General features: G+C 39.6%; 1 long non-coding RNA gene across 1 annotated transcript in view; it reads left to right on the top strand.

Moving 5' to 3' along the window:
• The window catches only part of LOC147575507 (uncharacterized), a 299,228-nt gene that overhangs the window by 11,747 nt on the left and 266,160 nt on the right, over positions 1-21,321 (top strand). The window lies entirely within an intron of this gene.

Genomic DNA, 21,321 nt, shown 5'->3' with positions numbered 1-21,321 from the left:
TCCTATATAAAAAAAATCCTGTTTTTTAAGGTTTTATATAATCAAATTTATTAGTTGTTTCCTCTTACTCCTTCTGAATTTTGAGTTATAGTTAGGAAAGTTTTTACCACTATCAAATTATAAAGGGATTCATCCATGGTTTTTGAAGTATAGTTGATCCATGAACAATGCAGGGGTTAGAGGTACCAGCCTATCCCCCATATGGTGAAAAATCTGCATATGATGTTTGCCCAAAAACGTAACTACTGAGACCCTACCATTGACTGCAAGCCTTATCAATAACATAAGCAGTTGATTAGCACATATTTTGTATGTTTTATGTATTGTAAATTATATTATTATAATAAAGTAAGCCAGAGGAAAGAAAATTTTATTTAGAAAATCAAAAGGAAGAGATAAAACATTTACATTTATAGTACTGTAGTATATTTATTGAACAAAATCTGCATATAGGTGGACCTACACAGTTCGAGTCCATGCTGTTCAAGGGTCAGCTGTACTTGGTGTGGTTTAATATTTTACATTTAATCTCTGATCCTTTTGGAATTTGTCTTACATGGTAAACTGGGCACTGTGCTTTGGGCTACCTGGGGAGTGTCAGGGGTGGATTGGAGGAGGATTTGGGGAAAATGAAATACAGAGTTGTATACAATAATATCTCTGTATCAAAGTGCTATTATTAGAAGAAGAATAGCTCACAACAGCCCTTAAGAACTGAATAAATAGATACCATGAGTCTGTATGATAAGATAATACAGTAAAGAAATCAGGTCTCTTCAAATGAACTTATTGATATACCTGAGTACACAAAAGATATCCTTAAAAAGAGAATGAGACAAATGCATTAATAGAATAAAATGATATGAGAGTTTTATTTCATGGGATAGTCAAGAAAAGAATCTCAAGTGAAATGACACTAGAGCTGAGTTTTAGGGGATAGGTAGGAACTCAAGAAAGTGAAGGTAAAAGAGGGTATTACTAGCAAAGAGAGCATTTTGTGGCTTGAAAATATTTGCTGTGTTCTTGAAAAAGCGGAAGAGTTCCCTTGACTTGGTCATCCACCACATACATGTTTTGAGAAGAAAGGGCTGAAAGAGAAGACTCAGTGATCCTGTTAGATCTAAGGTCAGGAAACATTATCCTCAAGAGCCAGATTGTAATTATTTTAGGCTTTCAGACCATATGATCTCTGTCCTAATTACTCAGCATGAAAGCTGCCATAGACATGTAAGCAAACAAGTGTGGCTGTATTCTAATAGAATTTTATTTACCAAAAACAGGTGGCAGTCCAGATTGGGCCCATGTGGCATGATTTGACTTTCCCTGGATTGAAGGGTTGGGATTGGAGAGCAGGCGAGGATATGGGGTGTTGGAAACACAGCAAAGGCTAGGGGAAAATCCCAGCAACATCATTGCGACTTTATTTTAGCATCCTCAGAGAACTAAAACTTCTAGTGTGGCTGCTACCACTATTTTACAGAAATAGTTATAAATTTTACATCAAAATCCTCTTAACTTTCTATATTGAAAAACATGACTTGTGGGAACCAGAAAAGAATGATGATCTCATCTTGTCTTGCCCAGTGGGGGCTCTGAAAGCTAAATCTTTCAGAAACGTGAGTAATCTTAATCCAGTTACGAGCAAGTACCACCCTGTGCCAGAACTCTCTCAAAGTGGGGAATTTTGACATAGGAAATCAGCGTCTTAGGGCAGTAATTAGCCAGGGGTGTCATTTTGATGGTTAAACTTCCAGAAAGCTTAAAGGCTATTCAAGAATTGTATAAAAGTCTGATGAATTAGATTTGAGAGCAAAAGGGAAAACCTCTTGATGAATTGAATCGAGTGCCTAAATTGGGTCTGAAGGTGGATAATTAGGTGGATTCTAAATATTTCTCAGACTTGCAGATTCTACAAATATAGACAGCTTAATAACAAAGCCTATGAGAATGTTTGTTTTTGACCAGCTGTCAAATAAAGGAGAAGTTCAGTTGTGTAAATGTGTCTTCATTTTGGTAACTGTGCAAATAAGTATTAATTATGTGTTCCAAATAATCCATCAGAGTACCGATCGTACTGAGTCACAAGGGTGATGACTATTAAGTAATTCGTATCATCTTAAAAATTAAAAAAAATGACTGTACATCTCTGAAGGAAAAAAAATCTAGGCATTATCAAGGTGAAAATGGCAACTTTCATCAAGGTGCCAGTGATGTTTCCATAATTATTGGTTTACCTAAGTGTGTAAATTAGTCATTATATAATTACTTTTTAATTCTTAGAATTTACTAGAGAGTGTGAAGATAGTTATTGGGCAGGATAGGTACTGAGAATGTTAGCCAGACTCAGATTATTTTTCATCAAGATGAAAGTGTCATGTTAATACTAAATGAAATTCTCCAGTGTATCTCCATATTGAGGTATATGCTTTTTGAAATATAGAGGTAACCTGGCCATTCACATGATTTCTTTATTCTTGTTTAATTTCTCAGGAAGGAAGCAGGCATGAGATGTGTTTTCCCTGTTTTTCCAGTTATTGCCTACTCTGCCCCATGTGCTCCTCTTTTCCTCTCTTCGCTATTCTCAACAAATAAGGCTTTTCAAGCTCCTTGGTAATCACTGGTCTGTGACATGGATAAAGCCCTTGAAAGTGATTTCCCATGTAAATCATCCATTATTTTTGAAAATTTGGATTTCACCTCCTGGACTTCTACCTAGAGACTTAGGATGATGGGGGTAGGGTTGGTGGAGGGAAGATAGGAGCAAAGGGGTAGAAAGTGATTGTGAATTAAATATACAATATGTCCCAGGCACCAAACTCTTTTCATACAGGATTTCATTTCAGGATGTCACAGTTTTGAGGAAACCAGAGGAATCATGTTAAGATGTGTCAGATAAACCATACAAATTGTTTTTTACTCTTGTTTTTAACACGTTGGCCAGGACACCTTATAGGATGTTGAGTCTATGTTTTATATTTCATTCAAAAAAATTTACCGATGAGTTTATAAGTATAATAAGTGAACATTTCATACCATTGCCCAGGTCATCTTCTCCATTCCTCTCCACTCCCCACACCCCCACAACAACCTAATACCTAACAAAATGTACATATTTTTAAAACATGTTTATTTATTTTGACAGAGAGAGCGCATGTGCGCATGCCTGTGTGCACGAACACGGGAGGGCAGAGAGAGAGAATCCCAAGCAGGCCCTGATGCAGGGCTTGATTTCAGGAACCTTGAGATCATGACCTGAGCTGAAATCGAGAGTCAAATGCTTACCGACTGAGCCACCCAGGCACCCCCAGAATGTGCATAATTAAGAATTTCTTTATATCACTTCAAAGGTAGCATGTGCAAGGAATTGAGATGAGACTGGAAAAGTAAGCAGTATCAAAGCCATGGGGGTAAGTGGAGATGTGCCATGCCACTGAACTTGGTACTAAGAAGCAAAGGAAGGAAGGACCTTTCTCGGGAGAGTGTCATTATACATGACTTGTGTTTAGGTACATATTATCCTGGCAGCAGTGTAGGAGACGGATTTGGGGAGCCAAGACTTGTGGCCAGGTAGAGTGGCATGAAGATTCTCATAATGTCCAAATAAGGAATGATAAGGAAGGAACTGGCAGAAGGGATAGAGATGGAGAGATAGATTTGAGAATGATTCGACCATTATTGTGTGTGGGGCAGAGGAAGAGTCATCAGTATCTCTTAGATTTCTACCTTGGATGACTAGGTGGATGTTAGTTATTAGTTTTTTTTTTAACTGAGGAAAAGAACACTTCTTGGGTTATTAAAGCAGTATTTTCAGCTTTCAAAGTTGGACATAAAGATTACTCTTGCATGGAGCAGGACTGTCCAATATAAATATAATGCAAACCATAAATGTGGGGCACATATATAGGTTTAAGTTTTCTAGAAGCCATATGAAGTAAAAAGAAACAGGTGAAACTAATTTTAATAACATACTCTATTTAACTCAGTATATTCACAATATTACAATTTAACTGACATAAACATTATTAATGAGTATTTTATGTTTTATATTCATAGCAAGTCTTCAAAATCTGGTTTGTGTTTTACATTTATAGTTACATCGTAGTTCATGCTAGTCACACATCAAATGCTCAGTAGCCACATGTGGCTGGTGGCTACCATATTGGAAAATGCATCTATAGAGCATCCAAGTATACTTAGATAAAAGCATTCTTTTTCATAAAAGAACCACATCACTTCTGGAAATTGACTAACTAGTGAGGATAAATAAAAAGCTCAGAAAGAAGCCAGTGAGTTAACAAGAGAAGAACCATAATGGGACATCTGTTTTGGATTCTAATACTACAAGTTGTGTGATTTTTGGTAAGCCACTTTTTATGCACCAGCACGAATCTAAGGTCAGGACTCTTTACAGTTTACTTTTAATATCCCTAAGTCAGTGAGTTGACTCCTTTGTGTGGCAGCAGCAGTTGTAGTAATAGCAGTGGTAATGATAATGGCAAGCCTTCTGTTGTGTGCTAGGCACTTTTTTAAATACTTTATACACATTGACTAATCTAATTATCACAACCACCCTATGCAGTAGATTCCATTACCATGTTCATTTCACAGATGGGGAAACTGAAGTACAGGGAGGTTATCTAAGCAGATAACAGAGTTGGTAGATTACAGATCTGGGTTTAAAATGTAGGTACTCTGGTTTTCATAGTACACACTGATTTCTTAAACAATAAAAAAACAAAAACAAAACAAATTGGTCATTTTCTTTCAAACATCACAAATATAAATCTTTTTCAAACTCCTATAGAAATAATTTCAAAGGCACAACTAATACGCTTAGGGTCAGCTTGATTATTAGCACAGATAATGCAGTGTGTACATACAGTTAGTTGACCTTTGAACAACATAAGGGTTGGGGCGTCGCTCCCTGCCCCATCCCCCACACAGTTGAAAATCTGCCTGTAACTTTTGACTCCCCTAAAAGTTAACTAGTAGTAGCATACTGTTGACTGGAAAGCGTTTACCAGTAACATAAACAGTCAGTTATTACATAGTTTTGTATGTTATTTGTGTTACATACTCTATTCTTACAATAACGTAAGCTAGAGGAAAAATGTTATTAGGAAAAACATAAGGAAGAGAAAATATATTTACAGAACTGTGCTATAAAAAAATCTGCATATAATTGGACACACAATTCAAACCTGTGTTGTTCAAGGATCAGCTATATTCATCCTTAAAAACCACTTTTAATTGTAAAGAAAATAGGTAATTACTGCATTCTTTTCCTTGTAGTAGCACGTAAGCCAAGCTCCTTTGACCCTATAGAAAACAACAGAGGGCCAATGGGCAGAGATCTGAAATTAAATATTTCTTAATAAAAAGAGATAACTGTCCTAAAAAAAAAAAAAAAAAAACAACTAACAGAGAAGAATGGACCAATCCCCCTTTTCCCTATATGAGAATGAGGCACAGGCAGTGATTTTTTGGTAAATGTTTAACAACTGTCTCTCTAGAAAAAAAGTATGTGTTTTATTCATAAGGTTATTACGAATTTTATATATAGGATGTGTACCACACAATTTACAAATAATAAATATACTATATCCTTATTATAACCTCCATATAACCAATTGATTCTCATAAAATGCTTTTGTTGTTTTTTTTTTTTTTTGACTGAACCCTTCTGTCTGTTGGTAATCTATAGTAGCAATTGATGAATGAGTGTATTCTGACATGTATGTTGGTTGATATTTGTATCTATGTTAATCAGGAAGACAACAGTGAAACAATCAAGATCTGTGTCAGAATATCACTGTTTTGTAGATAACATGAGTCATTTTGCTGAATCAGAAAATGTCTTTGAATAATGGAAGAATATTTCTTTATTTGTGTTATTTATAACATAGTGGCTATAGATACAACATACTTGTAGGTTTAATCTGTATTGTGAACACTTTCTTCTTCACTTTTTAAATTCTAGACAATCAGCAAAACAAGCCCTCATTTGTAGTAATTTGCTAATTTTCTTAGCCTCAGTACCTCCATCATGGCCAATTTCAAACTACTGACATGATGTTACTGACGGCAGAGCCGGGAAGAGATGCACAGTAGCACACCATTGTGCTGTATTTCCACTATCAGGAACAACAGACGTAAATAGCCTTAAAGGCATAAAAATAGCAAAATGTAATTAAATAATTAGTATTTCCTACCTTTGTTTCAAATGTAATTTATTTAATTGTAAGTTTATATAATTTAATTTTAGTAACAGCTGTGTCTAACAACTGGCTCACAGAATTCCTAAAAATTTAATAACCAGCTTTTATGAGCCAACACAAATCAGCTCCAGCACACCACTGGCACAAGTTTGGGGGCCTTAGATGCTGACTTAGAAGAGTGTGTGGAGAAAATCACATCCTCCAGCCTAGATACACATGAGATTCAAATCACCGTGAGATTGTACAGCTTGGAAAGATCATAGGGGACAGGAGCTGTAGAAGCATAAATAAGTATATCCCATTTAGCATACTCATCAAAAAAAAAAAGTCCTTGCCATTCTCTACCAGAATCTTGATTTTAATAACCAGTCAGGATCCATGCAGACGGGGATATTTAACTTAGATTTTTATGGAGACATCAAAAGCACTTGTTGAGAATGACTAAACCTATACTCTGTAATAAGATCTCCTTACAATTTCAAACATGTAAAAGCAACCAGTAACTATAAAGAAAGCAGAGTATGTTTTTATACAGGTGTCCGTTTCTTCCTTGCCAAGGAATTGATGACAGTGCTTTATCTAGCATGATTGAATGGCCTTGCTGCCCCAGCCACCTCTTCTGCCACATGGCTCAGATTGCTGCCATAACTCAAAATCTGCTCTGTCCTGAAATGTTTGCTTCTTGCTTCAAAGACCTAGGTACCAAATCAAACCATTTCTTATGCGTTTTCCCAAAGCCGACGCTGAGTTGTAGCACTTGTCTTGTCTGCCCTGGGAGTGACTGTCCAAATCTGCAGCTCTCTGAACCTCTCCCCAAGGTGCTCCATGTGGACAGTGTTGCTGTGGCTGGGATTTCATTGGGTAATAAGCATTCTTCTGCATCACATCTGGGTTTTCTCAGTGTCTGGTTTTAAAGTATTTTGGAGGAAAATCCTTCCTTGACTGGAGGCTGTTCCAAAACAGATCCTCCATTGCTGAGACATTAACTGAGCAACACCAATAAACATACCATATGAACCTTGCCTGCCTCCATAGCACATAAAAAGACAAATACCTAAGATCATATTACTTCTGATATCATGTGGGGTTTATTAGGTCAAAAAAATTGTCAAAGTGAATCAGACTCTGGAGCTAGCCAACCCATTTTTTATTTTTTTGGATTGTAATCCAGTAATGGCTTATGATGATTGCAATATTTTAGGAAAAACAGAGACATCAGTCTGTTCCATCTCAGCATTTTCATTTCTTGACTGGTTTATCTTTGTAATATTTCTTTGCGTCAAGCATCTTTCTCAACTTGGTGATTAGTTCGATTGTCCTTTACTGGGCTTTCATCCAGCTCTACTGTGGTTTTTCTCAAATGGCATCATATTTCTTTCTTTTTTTAAATGTTTATTTATATCTGAGAGGTAGAGAAAGAGAGACAGTGTGCAAGCAGTGAAGGGGCAGAGAGAGACCGAGATAAGAACCTGAGGCAGTCTCCAGGTTCTGAGCGTCTGCGCAGAGCCCGACCTGGGTCTCGAACTCATGAGCCATGAGATCATGACCTGAGCCGAAGTTGATGCTTAACCAACTGAGCCACCCAGGCACCCCTCAAATAACATCATATTTCTGCAGTAGAACATTAGTTCTTCTGGCCCTAGGCTTTATTCTCACTTAGCCCCCATAGGCCCACTTTACAAGCATGAAATGTATTTATTCATAAAATGCCAAGACCAATTATATGCAAAATTGTAAGGCAGAAAACTCTTAGCTTCGATGCTTCACCTTATAATACATCCCAAGATTATATGCTTCTTAAAGCAGGAATTTTATCTCATTTATCTTCATGTAGTGGGTTTTGAATACAGTCACAAGCCCAGTTTACAGAAGGTGTACCTTTATTCATCTGTCCTTAAACTCAACTCTATTATACCACTTCAAAAATAATCAGCATTATGGGGCGCCTGAGTGGCGCAGTCGGTTAAGCGTCCGACTTCAGCCAGGTCACGATCTCGCGGTCCGTGGGTTCGAGCCCCGCGTCAGGCTCTGGGCTGATGGCTCGGAGCCTGGAGGCTGTTTCCGATTCTGTGTCTCCCTCTCTCTCTGCCCCTCCCCCATTCATGCTCTGTCTCTCTCTGTCCCAAAAATTAAAAAAAAAAAAAAATAATCAGCATTTTGGTTTAAAGATGTCTTTTTTTTTTTTTTAATTTTTTTTTTTCAACGTTTATTTATTTTTGGAACAGAGAGAGACAGAGCATGAACGGGGGAGGGGCAGAGAGAGAGGGAGACACAGAATCAGAAACAGGCTCCAGTCTCCGAGCCATCAGCCCAGAGCCTGACGCGGGGCTCGAACTCACGGACCGCAAGATCGTGACCTGGCTGAAGTCGGACGCTTAACCGACTGCGCCACCCAGGCGCCCCTAAAGATGTCTTTTTTTAGGAAATCACTTAATTCACAATTTAAGCTCAGTCATTCTAAGTTCCAACTTCCCATTATGGTTCTTTTTTTCTGTGGTGGGTTCTTGTCTTTTGCTTGGTATCCTGAGATTGTGTATGGGTACAGGAGACATTTGTAACATTGTGGGTCTGGTGCCTCCAGACTTGGCTCATCTGCTTTAGTCTTTGGTGGTGGGAGGCGGGGAGGGGTGACTGTTCACATTGTCCCCACTGCTGGTGGAGCTCCTTATTTACTCTGTAAGCATAGGCAGTGCTCCTTGGGAGCCCTACAGTGCTCCTTGGGAGCCCTAACATTTCCCCCCTGCTCATAGGACCCCACCTCAGATCTTGCCGGCCCTGGGGATCTCTTGGGCTATCAACTATGAGGCCCTCTGCCACAAAGTCACTTCATCTCAGCTATAGTGATTCCTCTGAGAGCTTGCCAGTCATTTCTCACTGGGGGCCATGGGAAATTACTGGTCCTCTCTAGGTCTTCCATGCCAGTTTCTGGGAGGTCATCTTAGGTTCTTTGCAGGGGGCCTTGTCCAGAATTTCAGGTGGGGATGGCACATAAGCTTCTCCATCCTTGAATACTCAATCATGCTGTTCCTATTACTCTGCATCCCATGGATTTAAGCCAGGAAGGGGCAGATTGGATATACTTCTTGAGTATGATTCCATTTTCTCTTTACCATGTCTCCCAAGATCTGAGAGTTTTCAAGCCCCCTCTGTGTGGAAGCAATGCTGCTCTCTCTTTACATCACTGTGTGCAGCCTTAGTTGTCCTGGTTTAAAAATCTCCACATTCAATCTTTCACACTTTGGTTTGATGTAAATGGGAAGTTTTTACAATTTAGGAAACTCAAGTGCTGAGCTCTAGTCATAAAAATCCTAGTTTTCTTGGCTAGATATCTGGAACGTCCTTCAAGGACCCTCCTTGAAAGTGAAAATCTGACTTTAAAGCTTTAGCTCTTTTTCTGTTCCAACTATGACAACTTTATCAGTTTCTATATCTTCAAATTCAAAAATGTAAGTACAGGACTGTTATCTTACTGCAACTTCCTCTAAAAAGTAGGAGGACTCAAAAATCATAGGAGAGCAGTGCCAAGATCCTCAGAAGCAGACAGTAGGATGCTGTGTGACTTATGCCCCTAAAGTTGTGCCCTGTTAGAGTGGCTTTGAAGACAGCAGTGTGAGGCTAAATGAAACAATAGTTACAGTAATAAAACTTGTGTTGGAGGGAGAGGCCAGTTCTGATCTCTGCTCTGTCACCTGCTAGCCATGAGATCATGTTGCCCTTCTTTGATCTGCTCATGATTCTCCTTTGGAGAAGTCACACTAAAACAGTTCTATTCTCTGGCTGAACAGGAAGAATATTTTATTGGGAAATGCAAAATGAAAGCATACGAAGAAATTTCATAATGTTATTTCAACTGAGTTTGTATCCTCAGAACCAGGAATGTTGTCTGGCGTAGATACTCTCAAGAAATATATAAATTTGTAAACTTATGTGTAATAAGTGAATCAAGGAATAAATACATGAATGAATAGAACAACTAGAACTGTATATAGTATCTCACCCACACCCCACGCTAGTTTTATAGTTAGGGACATAAATGGGATGGGTTTTCCCTTCAGTAGCTACAGCCAAGTGACTCCACCTAGGAATGCCTCAGCACTGATCACATTGCTCTTCACCAGAGGGACCTGGAAGGGCAAACCAGCCAGGAAGAGGGAAGTGGCCAATTTGTCCTGTGTCTGCAGAGAACAGATCCAAATAAGAATGGGGAAGCTACAAGGGGGAAAAAAAAACAACAACCATAAAAGGAGCATACTCTAAATGACTGCAGTTATTTGAAGGTAAATTTCTACTATTCACATTACCTTTAGAATTATATTTCACTTGGATCAGACTTGTGATCTGTAGAGAACAGGAATTCATCTAATTTAGGAAATATACCCCTTTTCCAACATTAGCAGTTGAAAAGAATTCAGAACAAAGGGATTCTGAATTCTTTGAAGCACTGTTAAGGGTATACTAATTCTTTCTCAAGTATCTCATCATCTTCAGCCTTTTTTTCAATCACTGTGAGAGGATTTTTAAAAAAACCTCTAAACCTCAAGTGACCATTTATTACTACACATGATGGCGACAAGGACAGACACACTCAAGTTATGAGGTCAAACTGTGGTTCATTCTTTCTCTGTGGAAGGGAATAAAACTGTTACTTGTTTTTAGGGAATAAGCTATCATGATTCTTAGAACCCAGCATTCATTCCAAATCCCCAAAGCTGTTTGTAAAGATAAGGTCATTTATTCCCCCCAACCAAGCACCACTCAGAATGAAGCAATTGGAATGAAGTAGGTTAGTACAAATACTGCAATCACCACTATTTACTAAGAGCCTGCTCTGATAAAATGTTGTGTATTTGCTCCTTACATGGAAGGCTCAGAGTTGTTGAGTTGCTTGTCCCCCAGGTTCATGATACTAGTCTGGGCGATGAAGAATCAGCACGGTGTAGTTGCTAAGTTCCTGGACTCTGGTGCCAGATTACCTGGATTGAATTCCACCTCTGTCTCTTTCTAGATACGTGACTTTGAGTGAGTTAACCTCTCTGTGCTCCCATTTCTCATCTGCAAAGTGGAGAGAATGATAATGAGGGTAACTCCTCATGGGGTTGTTGTGGGGATAAGTGAGTCAAGTGCTTTAAAAAAATCAGATTCCAGAGAGGTTGAGTAAAGGCTCATAGTCGTACAGCATTAAATGGAAGAAACAGTTTACGGCCCTGTGAGTGCTGGCTGTTTGGTTGCCAGATAGAAGAACCCAGCTTATACTAGCTTAAGCAGCAAAAGAAGTGGTAGTATTTACTTCAGACATGCCTTAGAATATAGGGTCAAACTATGCTGTTAGGAAGGTCCCCAGCATCTTTGTCTCTTCTTGTCTTCAACATGTATCACACAAACTTTGGGGTAGCAAGCTGGCTGTTTGCAGCTGCAGGGTTGCACTATCCTTACAGAGAGAGTAAAAAAAAATCTTGTTATGAAGATCTGGCAGAGGTCCCAGGGAAGTGGGCCAGCTTTGGTCAAATACCCATTCCTGCACCCAGGTCTGACTTCTGTGGCAACTGGTGAGGTGGGGGGTGCTGGGAGTGCTCAATCCAAGCCACGTAGCCTAAGGAAGGCTCCTGTGAAAAGACACTTGGGGTGATATTCCAAAGAAAGGGATCAGGAAGAAATATAAATCAATATAATATACAGTCTTCTGGCTGTCACGTGACAGTGCAGAGATCAGAATTGGCCTCTCTCCAACACGAGTTTTATTACAATTATTGTTTCTTTTAGCCTTATACTCCTGTTTTTGAAGCCATTCTAATGGGGCTGCATTGCACAACTGCAGGGGCATGAGGTACACAGCATCCTTTTCTCTAGTGTTGAGGCCCGTTGGCACAGCTCTCTTATGACTGTCCAGTCCTCCCACTTTTTTTTTCTTTTTTTTTTTTTTTTTTTTTTGAGAAAGGCATAGTCAGGTAGCAGACCTATAGTTTCATTTTACATTTGCAGGTGTAATAATGGAGGATTAAGTGGAGGAAGGCTCCTATTCCTTAAGTATTGTTTAAGCCTACCTTGTACCAGATGTTTTACTAAGTGTGCTAGCTGCCTTCTGAGAAACCAACCAGAAATGACTGATCTGGAATACCAGTGCTGTGAATCAAGACTTCCTCTTCAGGGGCGTGCCAGTATTCCGGCTTGAGATGTCGAGCCATTCAGGCTTTCTCTGACTTTTTGGAGCTGGATAATAATCAGTAATAACTAGGTACATCACTGAATAATGTTTCAACTGATAAACAAACAATCCTTCTGCTCAGTGTCAATGCATGGCTCTGTTAACACAGTCATAATCCTTTCTGTAGAAATATTTATAGTCTTTGGAGTATATTGAATTATCTTCTTTGGTTGACTAATAACGGTGGCTAGAATTTATTGAATTTCCCTGGAACCTCAAATAGGTATTGCTAATAAAGTAGAAGGTAGAGTAACAATTTCTTGAAAGCATAGCATAATAAAAGTAATATATGTTTATTGAGCATTATGTACGCAGCGATTTTATAAATTTTCCTTTATAAATCCTGGCCAACAACTCTGTCTGGTAGATATTCCCATCTCATTTTACAGATGAGAAAAATCACATCCCAGAGAGATTAATTAAATGCTTATAGTCCTACAGCACTAAATGGAAGAAACAGAGTTTATTTCTATGTCTGTCCTGCTTCAAACCCTGCCTTTCTTCCACTGTTAGTATTTTTAACCACCATTTCACAAACTTACTTAATTATACTTTCAGTTATACTTCTCTAGACCCACGTGACTCAGGTCAGCTCATGTAAATTTCATTAAATGATGTAATCTGAGCCATATTTGAGAACTGATGAGTCAATGTAGATTTGAACCATTGTATTCTCATCACAAAATCACAGGTCCATTTGATTTGTGACCTTCAGGAAATAAGACCCTCCATATTCAGGGCCACATCTAGGCAAAACTGCAACGTGGGCAAGTGTGTTCTTTCTCCACTTCACTCTCTGTAAGATCTCTTCCCTTCTCAGCTCTTAGTTATCTTTACCCCCACAACCTGACTGTGCCTCTTAGCTGGTGCTTTCTGGCCAGCTCTGCCTGCTTGAGGCTTCACCAAATCTTACTCTAATAAACACTGATTATTTGTGGGTGTCTCAGAATCCACTCCTGCTACCTAAATGCACCCAGATGTCAATTTAGGGACTTTCCTCCAACATGGTGTGTGATCTTGGGGGCTAGCTTAGCATTATAGAAGGCAAAGGAGTTGCTAAAGTCCACGTCAGCCAGACTGTTTCTTTAACACCCAGAGACTGCCTAATGGAAGGTAAGTGTGCAACCTAAGCACAGCCAATCTGATGCAATGTTCTGATATTCTGTATCCTGAGAAGAATGAAGCAAAGATGGGGAAGAAGTCAAAATTGGTTAATTTTATAGGAAGCATCCTGCCAGGACTGTATTCTGGCAAGATTGTGTTCTCTTTTCTGTCCCACACATTGTTCTTAAGCTTTGACCTCCCATCATGTGACAGTCTCACGATCTTTTTAAAACATTGTTCCTTGTTTCAGAATCAGAAATGTTTTTGTGGCTTGCCACCAGAGAACTCTCATAATAAACTTTCCCTCCTCGTTTGTAGCCCTGCATGCCATATTGCTCCCTGAGCATCTCACTGACCTGTTCTCCCCTCCTCAACTCAGTGGAAACCTGATGTGCTTATTTCATCACTTTCCAAGTCAGGTGGTCTGTCCTGCCTGGGTTACTGTAAATAAAACAGGTAACTGATCTGTAGTAATGAGCTAGTGACAGGGAGAGGGGACTGATAGGGTTCTTTTCTCAGCTTCCTCGCTGAGGCATTGAGCTAAACTTCTTAACAGCTATTTAAAATCCATCTTTGGCTTTGTCTTAGGATTCCGTTTGAGGCTTAGCATCTGGCCATTTACAACCGGCTTTCTTTTTTCCGGGGCTCCAGCATACATTCTTTTCCAAAGGAGGCTGGGAAGTGCAGGAGATGTGGGTCAGAAAAGCTGAGTGCGGACAGGTTGTGCAGAGCCCAGAGGGACCATTTAAGAGCACAAGTAGATCCCAGTACTACCCTGTTTGAAACCTATAGTGGATTTCTCATCCAACCTTCTAAGTTTAAACACCTCGCACAGCATTCAGATCCCCCCACCCCCAGTGCCTGGCCTCCAAATCTAGCTTTATCTCCAGCATTCTCTTCTTTACATCTTACTGTCCAGCAAAGCTAAACTAAAGGTGTTTCCCTATATGTGTCACATTGTTTATTACGTCTTTGCCTTTTTTTCAGTCTCTTCTCTCTTTCTGAAATACCCTTCTCATCCCCCCACAACTGCCCACACCTACTGCTGAGCTGGCCAGTTGTTATGTTATTCATCTTTTAAGACCCATCTCTAGCATTATCTCCCCTGGGAAGTGTTCCTTGATGACCTCCTACTCCAGCCCTGCTCCTACCTCTGGCAGAGACACATGCTTTCAAATTTGCATTTCTTTTTACATTCTTGGTACTTCACATTGTAGGTACTAATGATGATGGTAAATTCTTGGGATGGATGGAGAGAAGGATGAATAAATAAAACCCTTGCATAATTGCAAAATATAGCACTGCAGAAAGTATTGGTAATGCAAGTTTGTTGTAGACCAAATGTCTGTGGCTGATCTGTTTTCTTCCCCTACTCTGCTTGGGTGTATTGGTAGTGATTTAATTCCAATCAATAATGATTCAGTTTATTTGTAGGAGTGAGTTAAGTCACTTAAGTGACTCAGTTATGTCCATCACATAAATAACATGAGTCTTGACATGGCTGACGGGTTCTTGTGGTGAGTTAAGGTGGGTTAAGTCTGCTTAACCCAATGACCAAATTGATCATAGAGCACAGAACAGTTACTGAAGAAGAGTAGGATTTGGTATCTGTTTAAAAATAGATGCTAAGAAAGCAATAGGAAAATCAGAGCAGTCTAAAAATTCTTTGTTGTAATAAGAGCACTCGGAAAATAATTTAGTTAGTGCCAATAAGTTTTGAGAACTACTTCAGGATAACAAAAACTTGCAAAGAAGAGGCAATCCTTGCATATAAAAATTTTAGGGGCGCCTGGGTGGCTCACTTGGTTAAGCATCCGACTTTGGCTCAGGTCATGATCTCACCGTTTGTGAGTTCAAGCCCCACTTTGCTGTTAGTGCAGAGCCCACTTCAAATCCTCTGTCTCACTCTCTCTCAAAAATAAAATAAGCATTAAAAAATTGTTTTTTTATTCTAATAGATATCTGAACAAAAAAAACCCTCGTCAAATTCATTTAAAGATTTAGTATAATCTTAGACAAGGGCAGTTTGAGAAGGAAAATTTTAATGCAATTTTTATAAGTCTGATGCAAAAATTCTCTCTTTTTTTAAAGTTTATTCATTTTAAGAGACAGAGTGGGTGTGCGTGTGCATGAGCACGTGTGAGCACATGAGTGGGGGAGGGGCAGAGAGAGAGAATCCCAAGCAGCCTAATCCTCCCTGAACTACGTGGAGCTCAGTCTCATGAACCGTGAGATCATAACCTGAGCCAAAATCAGGAGTCAGATGCTTAATGACTGAGCCACCTAGGGACCCCAACCCAATCTTTCCAGAGAATGTTGGGGAAGTGGGAATGCATGTAAAGTGGAGTTTTGACAGAATTAACATGTCCCCCTAGGTAGGAGAGAACTGTGCCTTCATTTCCTGTAAGATAGGACTAGTGACTATGTAACTTCAAGCCCTCTTGCTAAGAGCTCGGCAGCCAACAGCTCCAAAGACTCATGCTGCTGCAGCTGTTTTCCTGTTCTGGTAGTAAGCGATTATTCCAGAAGCAGCTTGGTCAGATAAGCAGGCAAGGCCACAAGAGGCACTTTTCTTTTGTCCGTGTTAACGTTTTGCATAAATGCTCTTGTTTTCTTGCCTTTCCTGGTAGGATTGAATATGTTGGAATATCACCATACTTCATAATACTTACTGTAGTATTACTTACACCCAGGGGCCAGAGTTGGTGAGGCTTAAGTCATTCTGTGAGTTGAATCTGATTCATCTTTCAGTAAAGGTTATGAAATGCCTTTGGAATCCCTAAGATCAGGTTGTTTACTCTTGACCTTTGAACTCAAATGATGCTTCTGGAAGGGTGGAGGTGGAGGACAGGTGACAGGAGATAGTAAAAAAGAGAAAGGGGAACCAACATCTTTTGAACATCTAAGATTGCTTAGCATTATGATTGAGGTTTTAAAGACGCTCTCTCATTTTAATCTTCCCATCAACTGTCAGAGAAGATTCCCTACGTCTTAGTTCGAAAATTGAAGTAGAAATTAAAGTAATACAGGCAGTAAGTAGCAAATTCATAATTCAGACTTAACTCTGTCTAACCCTCTTTGGTCTACCACTCTGCCTCCTCTGTTCCTTTGGAAAGCACAGAGTCTTTGTGCACCTAGGGTTCCTATATGATGATATTCTCTAATGCCTTATATATGTGTATTGACTGACAAATTTACAAGGTAGATTGAAATACTGAATTAACCTTCAACACATTCCAAGAGCAGTTAATGAACTGTTGTTATATATGAAGAAATTGTGAACTACCTTACTACTGTGCATTGAAAATACATGTAATTCACTCTTCATTTATTACTATATGCTAGTGAGATCTATCCTCCTAAATGCTAGATATGTTTATGGAAAGCCGCCACAAAGAAATATAAATCTGAACACCCATTTCATTATAGTATAAAGGAGGAGTATATGTTGAATCTCAGGAAACCTTTTTATGAAAGAGAAATGAAATACAAGAGTCTGGATGCAGGGAGTCAGACTCGCTGGGTTTGAGTCCCAGCTTTGCCATGTCCTAGCCTGAGTGACCTCAGACAAGTTAATGAAGCCAGTTGCTTTAACTGTAAAATGAAGATGCTAACAGTAATACTTCTGTTGGAAAGCTGCTGTGAGCATTTCATGAATTGAGGTTCTGATGCCTAGAGTAGAACCAGGCACATGGTAAGTACTCCATAAATGCAGGCTGTTTTATTTCTTCTACATGTGAAGAAACAGGTCTGCAGTTCAGCAGTTTGATTGGGCCCTGTGTTCTGTTGGTGCTAGAGCTGGTGCTGACACCCAGGTCTCCTGTTCTGGGTCCAGTGCTGGCTGCTGCAGTGACATCCAGAGCAGTATGCACAGGAAACTAGAATGTTCCCTCTACCATTGTTTTTACTCCAAGTGCCAGTGGTATTCCTGTGCTTGGAAGGCCCACTGCCCACTATAGGGGTAGTCTATCAACCCAATTCCCAGATGGACAGTCCTTCCTAGGGTCCCTGGTTACTCTGCTGCTGAGCCAGCTGTCACAGACTTGTGCTGTGAACCCCTAGTCCAGTGGTTCCCAGAATGCCAAAAATGTTAACAGATTCTACCAGGTCCACAGTCCCATATCTATAATTCCAAAATCCCCAAATCTCTCTAATCCGAAAGCTTTTTCATGAGTCATATGACTGTAAAACTTGTTCGGACCTGAACTTATCTAGTGATAAATCACCTGAACTGACAGGAGGCTATTTATCATTTGTATTTACTCTCCCTGGTGTGTGTATTTTTACAGTTTACTGAAGATATACTAATGTTTTTGCTTATAGGATACTGCCCCAGATCTCAGTGGGAATACCTATCAGTCAGCATCTTAGCAGGAAGAGATGGGGGCACTCAGCACAAGTGAATGAGGAGAGCTTAGTAAAGGGATTGTCTGTAAGGCTGTGTGTGGCTTGAGGGACCAAAAGGGATGGCACAGGAGGGCCAGAGGAGGGTTTACTTGGTGCACCAGGAGATGTGAGTAAGTACCCCTCGGTTTGAAGGGCTAGGTAGAAGTAGCATTACTGGAATCCAGAGAGAACAGCCTGGAAAGAGGCCACTGTCAGCAGCTATGGCCTTAAGGTGGAAGGAGCCAGCTGATAGCAAATCCAGCAGAGAAGTCTGGGAAATACATACCCAGGGTGGCTTTTCCTCTTCCTTGCAGATGTCCTGCTGGTGCCTTTCTTTGGTGGCACCATACCTAAAACCAGAGGCAAGGGAGCCTAGAGGTGTAGACCAGAAGGTGAACTGCTGGGGCCCCCACAGGGTAGTGAGGGTGGGAAGTGGATCTGGAGGGCAAAAGGAAAATGTCCTGCACAGCGTATTGTATAATATTCAATATATGCCCTCTACCATCTTTCTGAAACTCAAACACTCAAGAATGCTTAGAGTTGTATTTTATTAAGTAATAGTATATGCCTACATTCAAGAAAATTTAATACATACAAGTGAAACGTTTTTTTTTTTTCCTTTAGCTAGCAGTCAGAGCTTATAGGGCCTTACAGGCTTATGAATCATGTAGTATAATTCCTTGGCTACTCTGAAAGATCAGAAGTACTGCACTAAAGAGTGCTCTCTCCTTCATTTATTGATTCACACGTTAATTTATTTAACAGTATTCTTTGTTGATTGCCTACTCTGCAAAATCTATGGGCTCTGGAGTACAGAGACAAAAATGTGACAATAGCCGTTCCGGTAGCTTGCAGTTTAGTAAAAGACACTAATTTTAATTTGTTGGCAAATAATAATGCAATCCTAGGTTAGCAAATAGTTTCATCTCAAAGCTGCCTTGCTGTTGGAGGCTCTGTTTCAAGAGGGCTTTCTTGACCATATGTGGGCTCAGTGGAAAAAACCACTATGATCTAGTAGCTACTTATGCCACGGGCCCAGTAGCAGAGTGTGTCCACGGAGCACAGTTTTGGCTGACTGTGCTCTAACTAGGTGGCAGAGTGAGATTGTTCTTATAACATAAGCAAGAGGGGTGACTTTGAATTAGGAACACCTGAGAAGGCTTCATGGCAGTAGGTAGAGGGTTTTTTAGGATTTCTAGATAGGAAAATGACAGGCTCGTGTGAGTGGGCCACAGGGTCTTAAGAGTAAAAAAGTAATAGGCGATCAAAGTAGATTAATAAGCACCTATTCAAAGGAGTTTGGACTTTATTTTGTAGCAAGTGGGTTAAAACTGAGGGCTTTCGAGAAGGGGAGGAACTGTTTTAGGAGAGTCATTCTACCAGCACTTTGAAGAGGAGGGTTTAAGAAGAAAGTGGTTGGAAGTAATCTATGTCGAAGAAGGATAGCTGTGAGCTTGGCAAGAAATGATGATATAAGAACAAAGATCACAGCATTGGGAATAAAAGGAATTGTTGGCAGACATTTTGAGAAAGAAATGACAGATGTGATGTGAGAGATTGGAGGGAGAAGTCCTAGTGATTCCAGGGTGTCCAAAATGTGAATGCAGGGGTGGCTGCCTAAGTGGCTCAGTCAGTTAAGTACCAGACTCTTGGTTTTGGATCAGATCATGACCTCCCGGTTTCATGGGCTCAAGCCCTACAGTCGGTCGGGCTCTGTGCTGGCAGCAGGGAGCCTCCTTAGGATTCTCTCCCTCTCTCAGACCCTCCCCCATTCGTGCTGTCTCTGTCTCTCTCAAAATAAGTAAATAAACTTAAAAATAAAATAGAGGCCCCTGGGAGGCTCAGTCGGTTAAGCATCCGAGTTGGGTTCAGATCATGATTTCTGATTCTTGAGCCCGAGACCCGTATCAGTTTCTGCTGACAGCTCAGAGCCTGGAGCCTGCTTTGGATTCTGTGTCTCCCTATCTCTCTCTGGCCCTCCCCCACTTGCACTCTGTCTCTCTTTCTCAAAAATAATAAATATTTTTTAAAAATTTTTAATTAATTAAATAAAATAAAATGTGAATGCATAAGACGGAGGCCTGGGCCACTGAAGCTGGCATGAGGGAGTACCACTGTAGTTTTGGACATCTTGGGGCAGAGTTATGGTCAAAATATTCACAAGGAGATGCCCTGCAAGTATTTAAAATTCCGAGCCTATAGTTCAGGAAAAAAAAAATGCCAAGGAGAAAAATTCCATGTCCAGAAAAAGTTCCACTACTGTAATTCCTTATGGTAATTCCAAAATGCAAAAAGCCTTAAAAATTGCATGCTTTTAAAAAGTTTAGTGCCAAAACTTACTTGGTGACAAACCTGATCTGAATAAATGTGAGGCTTTTATAGTTTGAATAAAGTTTGAATGAAGAGTTCTGTCCCAAACTATAGTAAATGGTATCAAATTCCCGTTTAAAATAAAATATATTTATAAATTCTGAAACATATCTGGTCCCAAAGTTTTAGATGAAGCATTGTAGATATGTCTCAATAATTACATTATGAATTTATTTTACATTTTAAGAAAGTATTATCTTAGTTTTGATACATTTGGCATCAAACACAGTAGGTAAACAGATACATCTTTGTATCTGAAATTTTTGAAGAATGAAGCATTCTTTGTATGTGCCTTTTCCATACGCTGATGTTTGGTAAATTTTAATTGATAAAATTGGGATAATAATACTATTGATCCCTTTGAATTGTTTAAAGAGCTAATGAACAGGATCCAACACATAAAGGGTATTTTAGTCATCCAACCATTTTAATCAACAAAATATTTTCTAAGAAGCATTTTGGAATTTTTTTTCTTTCCCAACCTCTGAAAGTACAGTGAAAATAAATGTCTCTCTTGATAATGTGAAGGAAGTAGCAGGGAGAACCAACAGGTCTTGAGAACCTACCATGTATGTGATGCTTTTAACCCCATGAAGAGAATATTATTTTCCCCATTTCACAGATGCAGAAACATTCTGAGATGTTAGTAGCATGACCTAGGTCACCCCTCAGTAAGGGGTAAACTATCTTCTCTTTTCCCTCCACCTAGCTCCCAGGGGAGTGTGAGAGACAACAGGTAAAACAGCCTGTCATAGTGTGAAAAATGGAGTCATTGTGGGCCTCTAGCATATTTTGGTTCCCTTTTTAAATTGTTAAAAGAATGTTGTCTTTCCATTTGTGCTGTTAGTCTTATATAGGTAAAATCATTGAAAATCATTTCTGATTATGTCCCTTTTTACCTGCTTCCCTGCCATACCTTTCTCCCCTAAATAAAGACCTCTGGAAAAAACATGTATTCAGCCCAGATAATCAAGTCTAATTTTCAGACAAACTGAAAGCAGTATCTTAATTTGATCAGGATTGGGAGGAGGAAAGGGATGT

The sequence above is a fragment of the Puma concolor genome, chromosome D3, assembly GCF_028749965.1.
Source record: "Puma concolor isolate L17-30 chromosome D3, mPumCon1.1.hap2, whole genome shotgun sequence".
NCBI classification, from domain to species: domain Eukaryota; kingdom Metazoa; phylum Chordata; class Mammalia; order Carnivora; family Felidae; genus Puma; species Puma concolor.
Note: the sequence above shows the minus strand (reverse complement) of the source record. Positions and strands in the feature narration are given on the sequence as shown.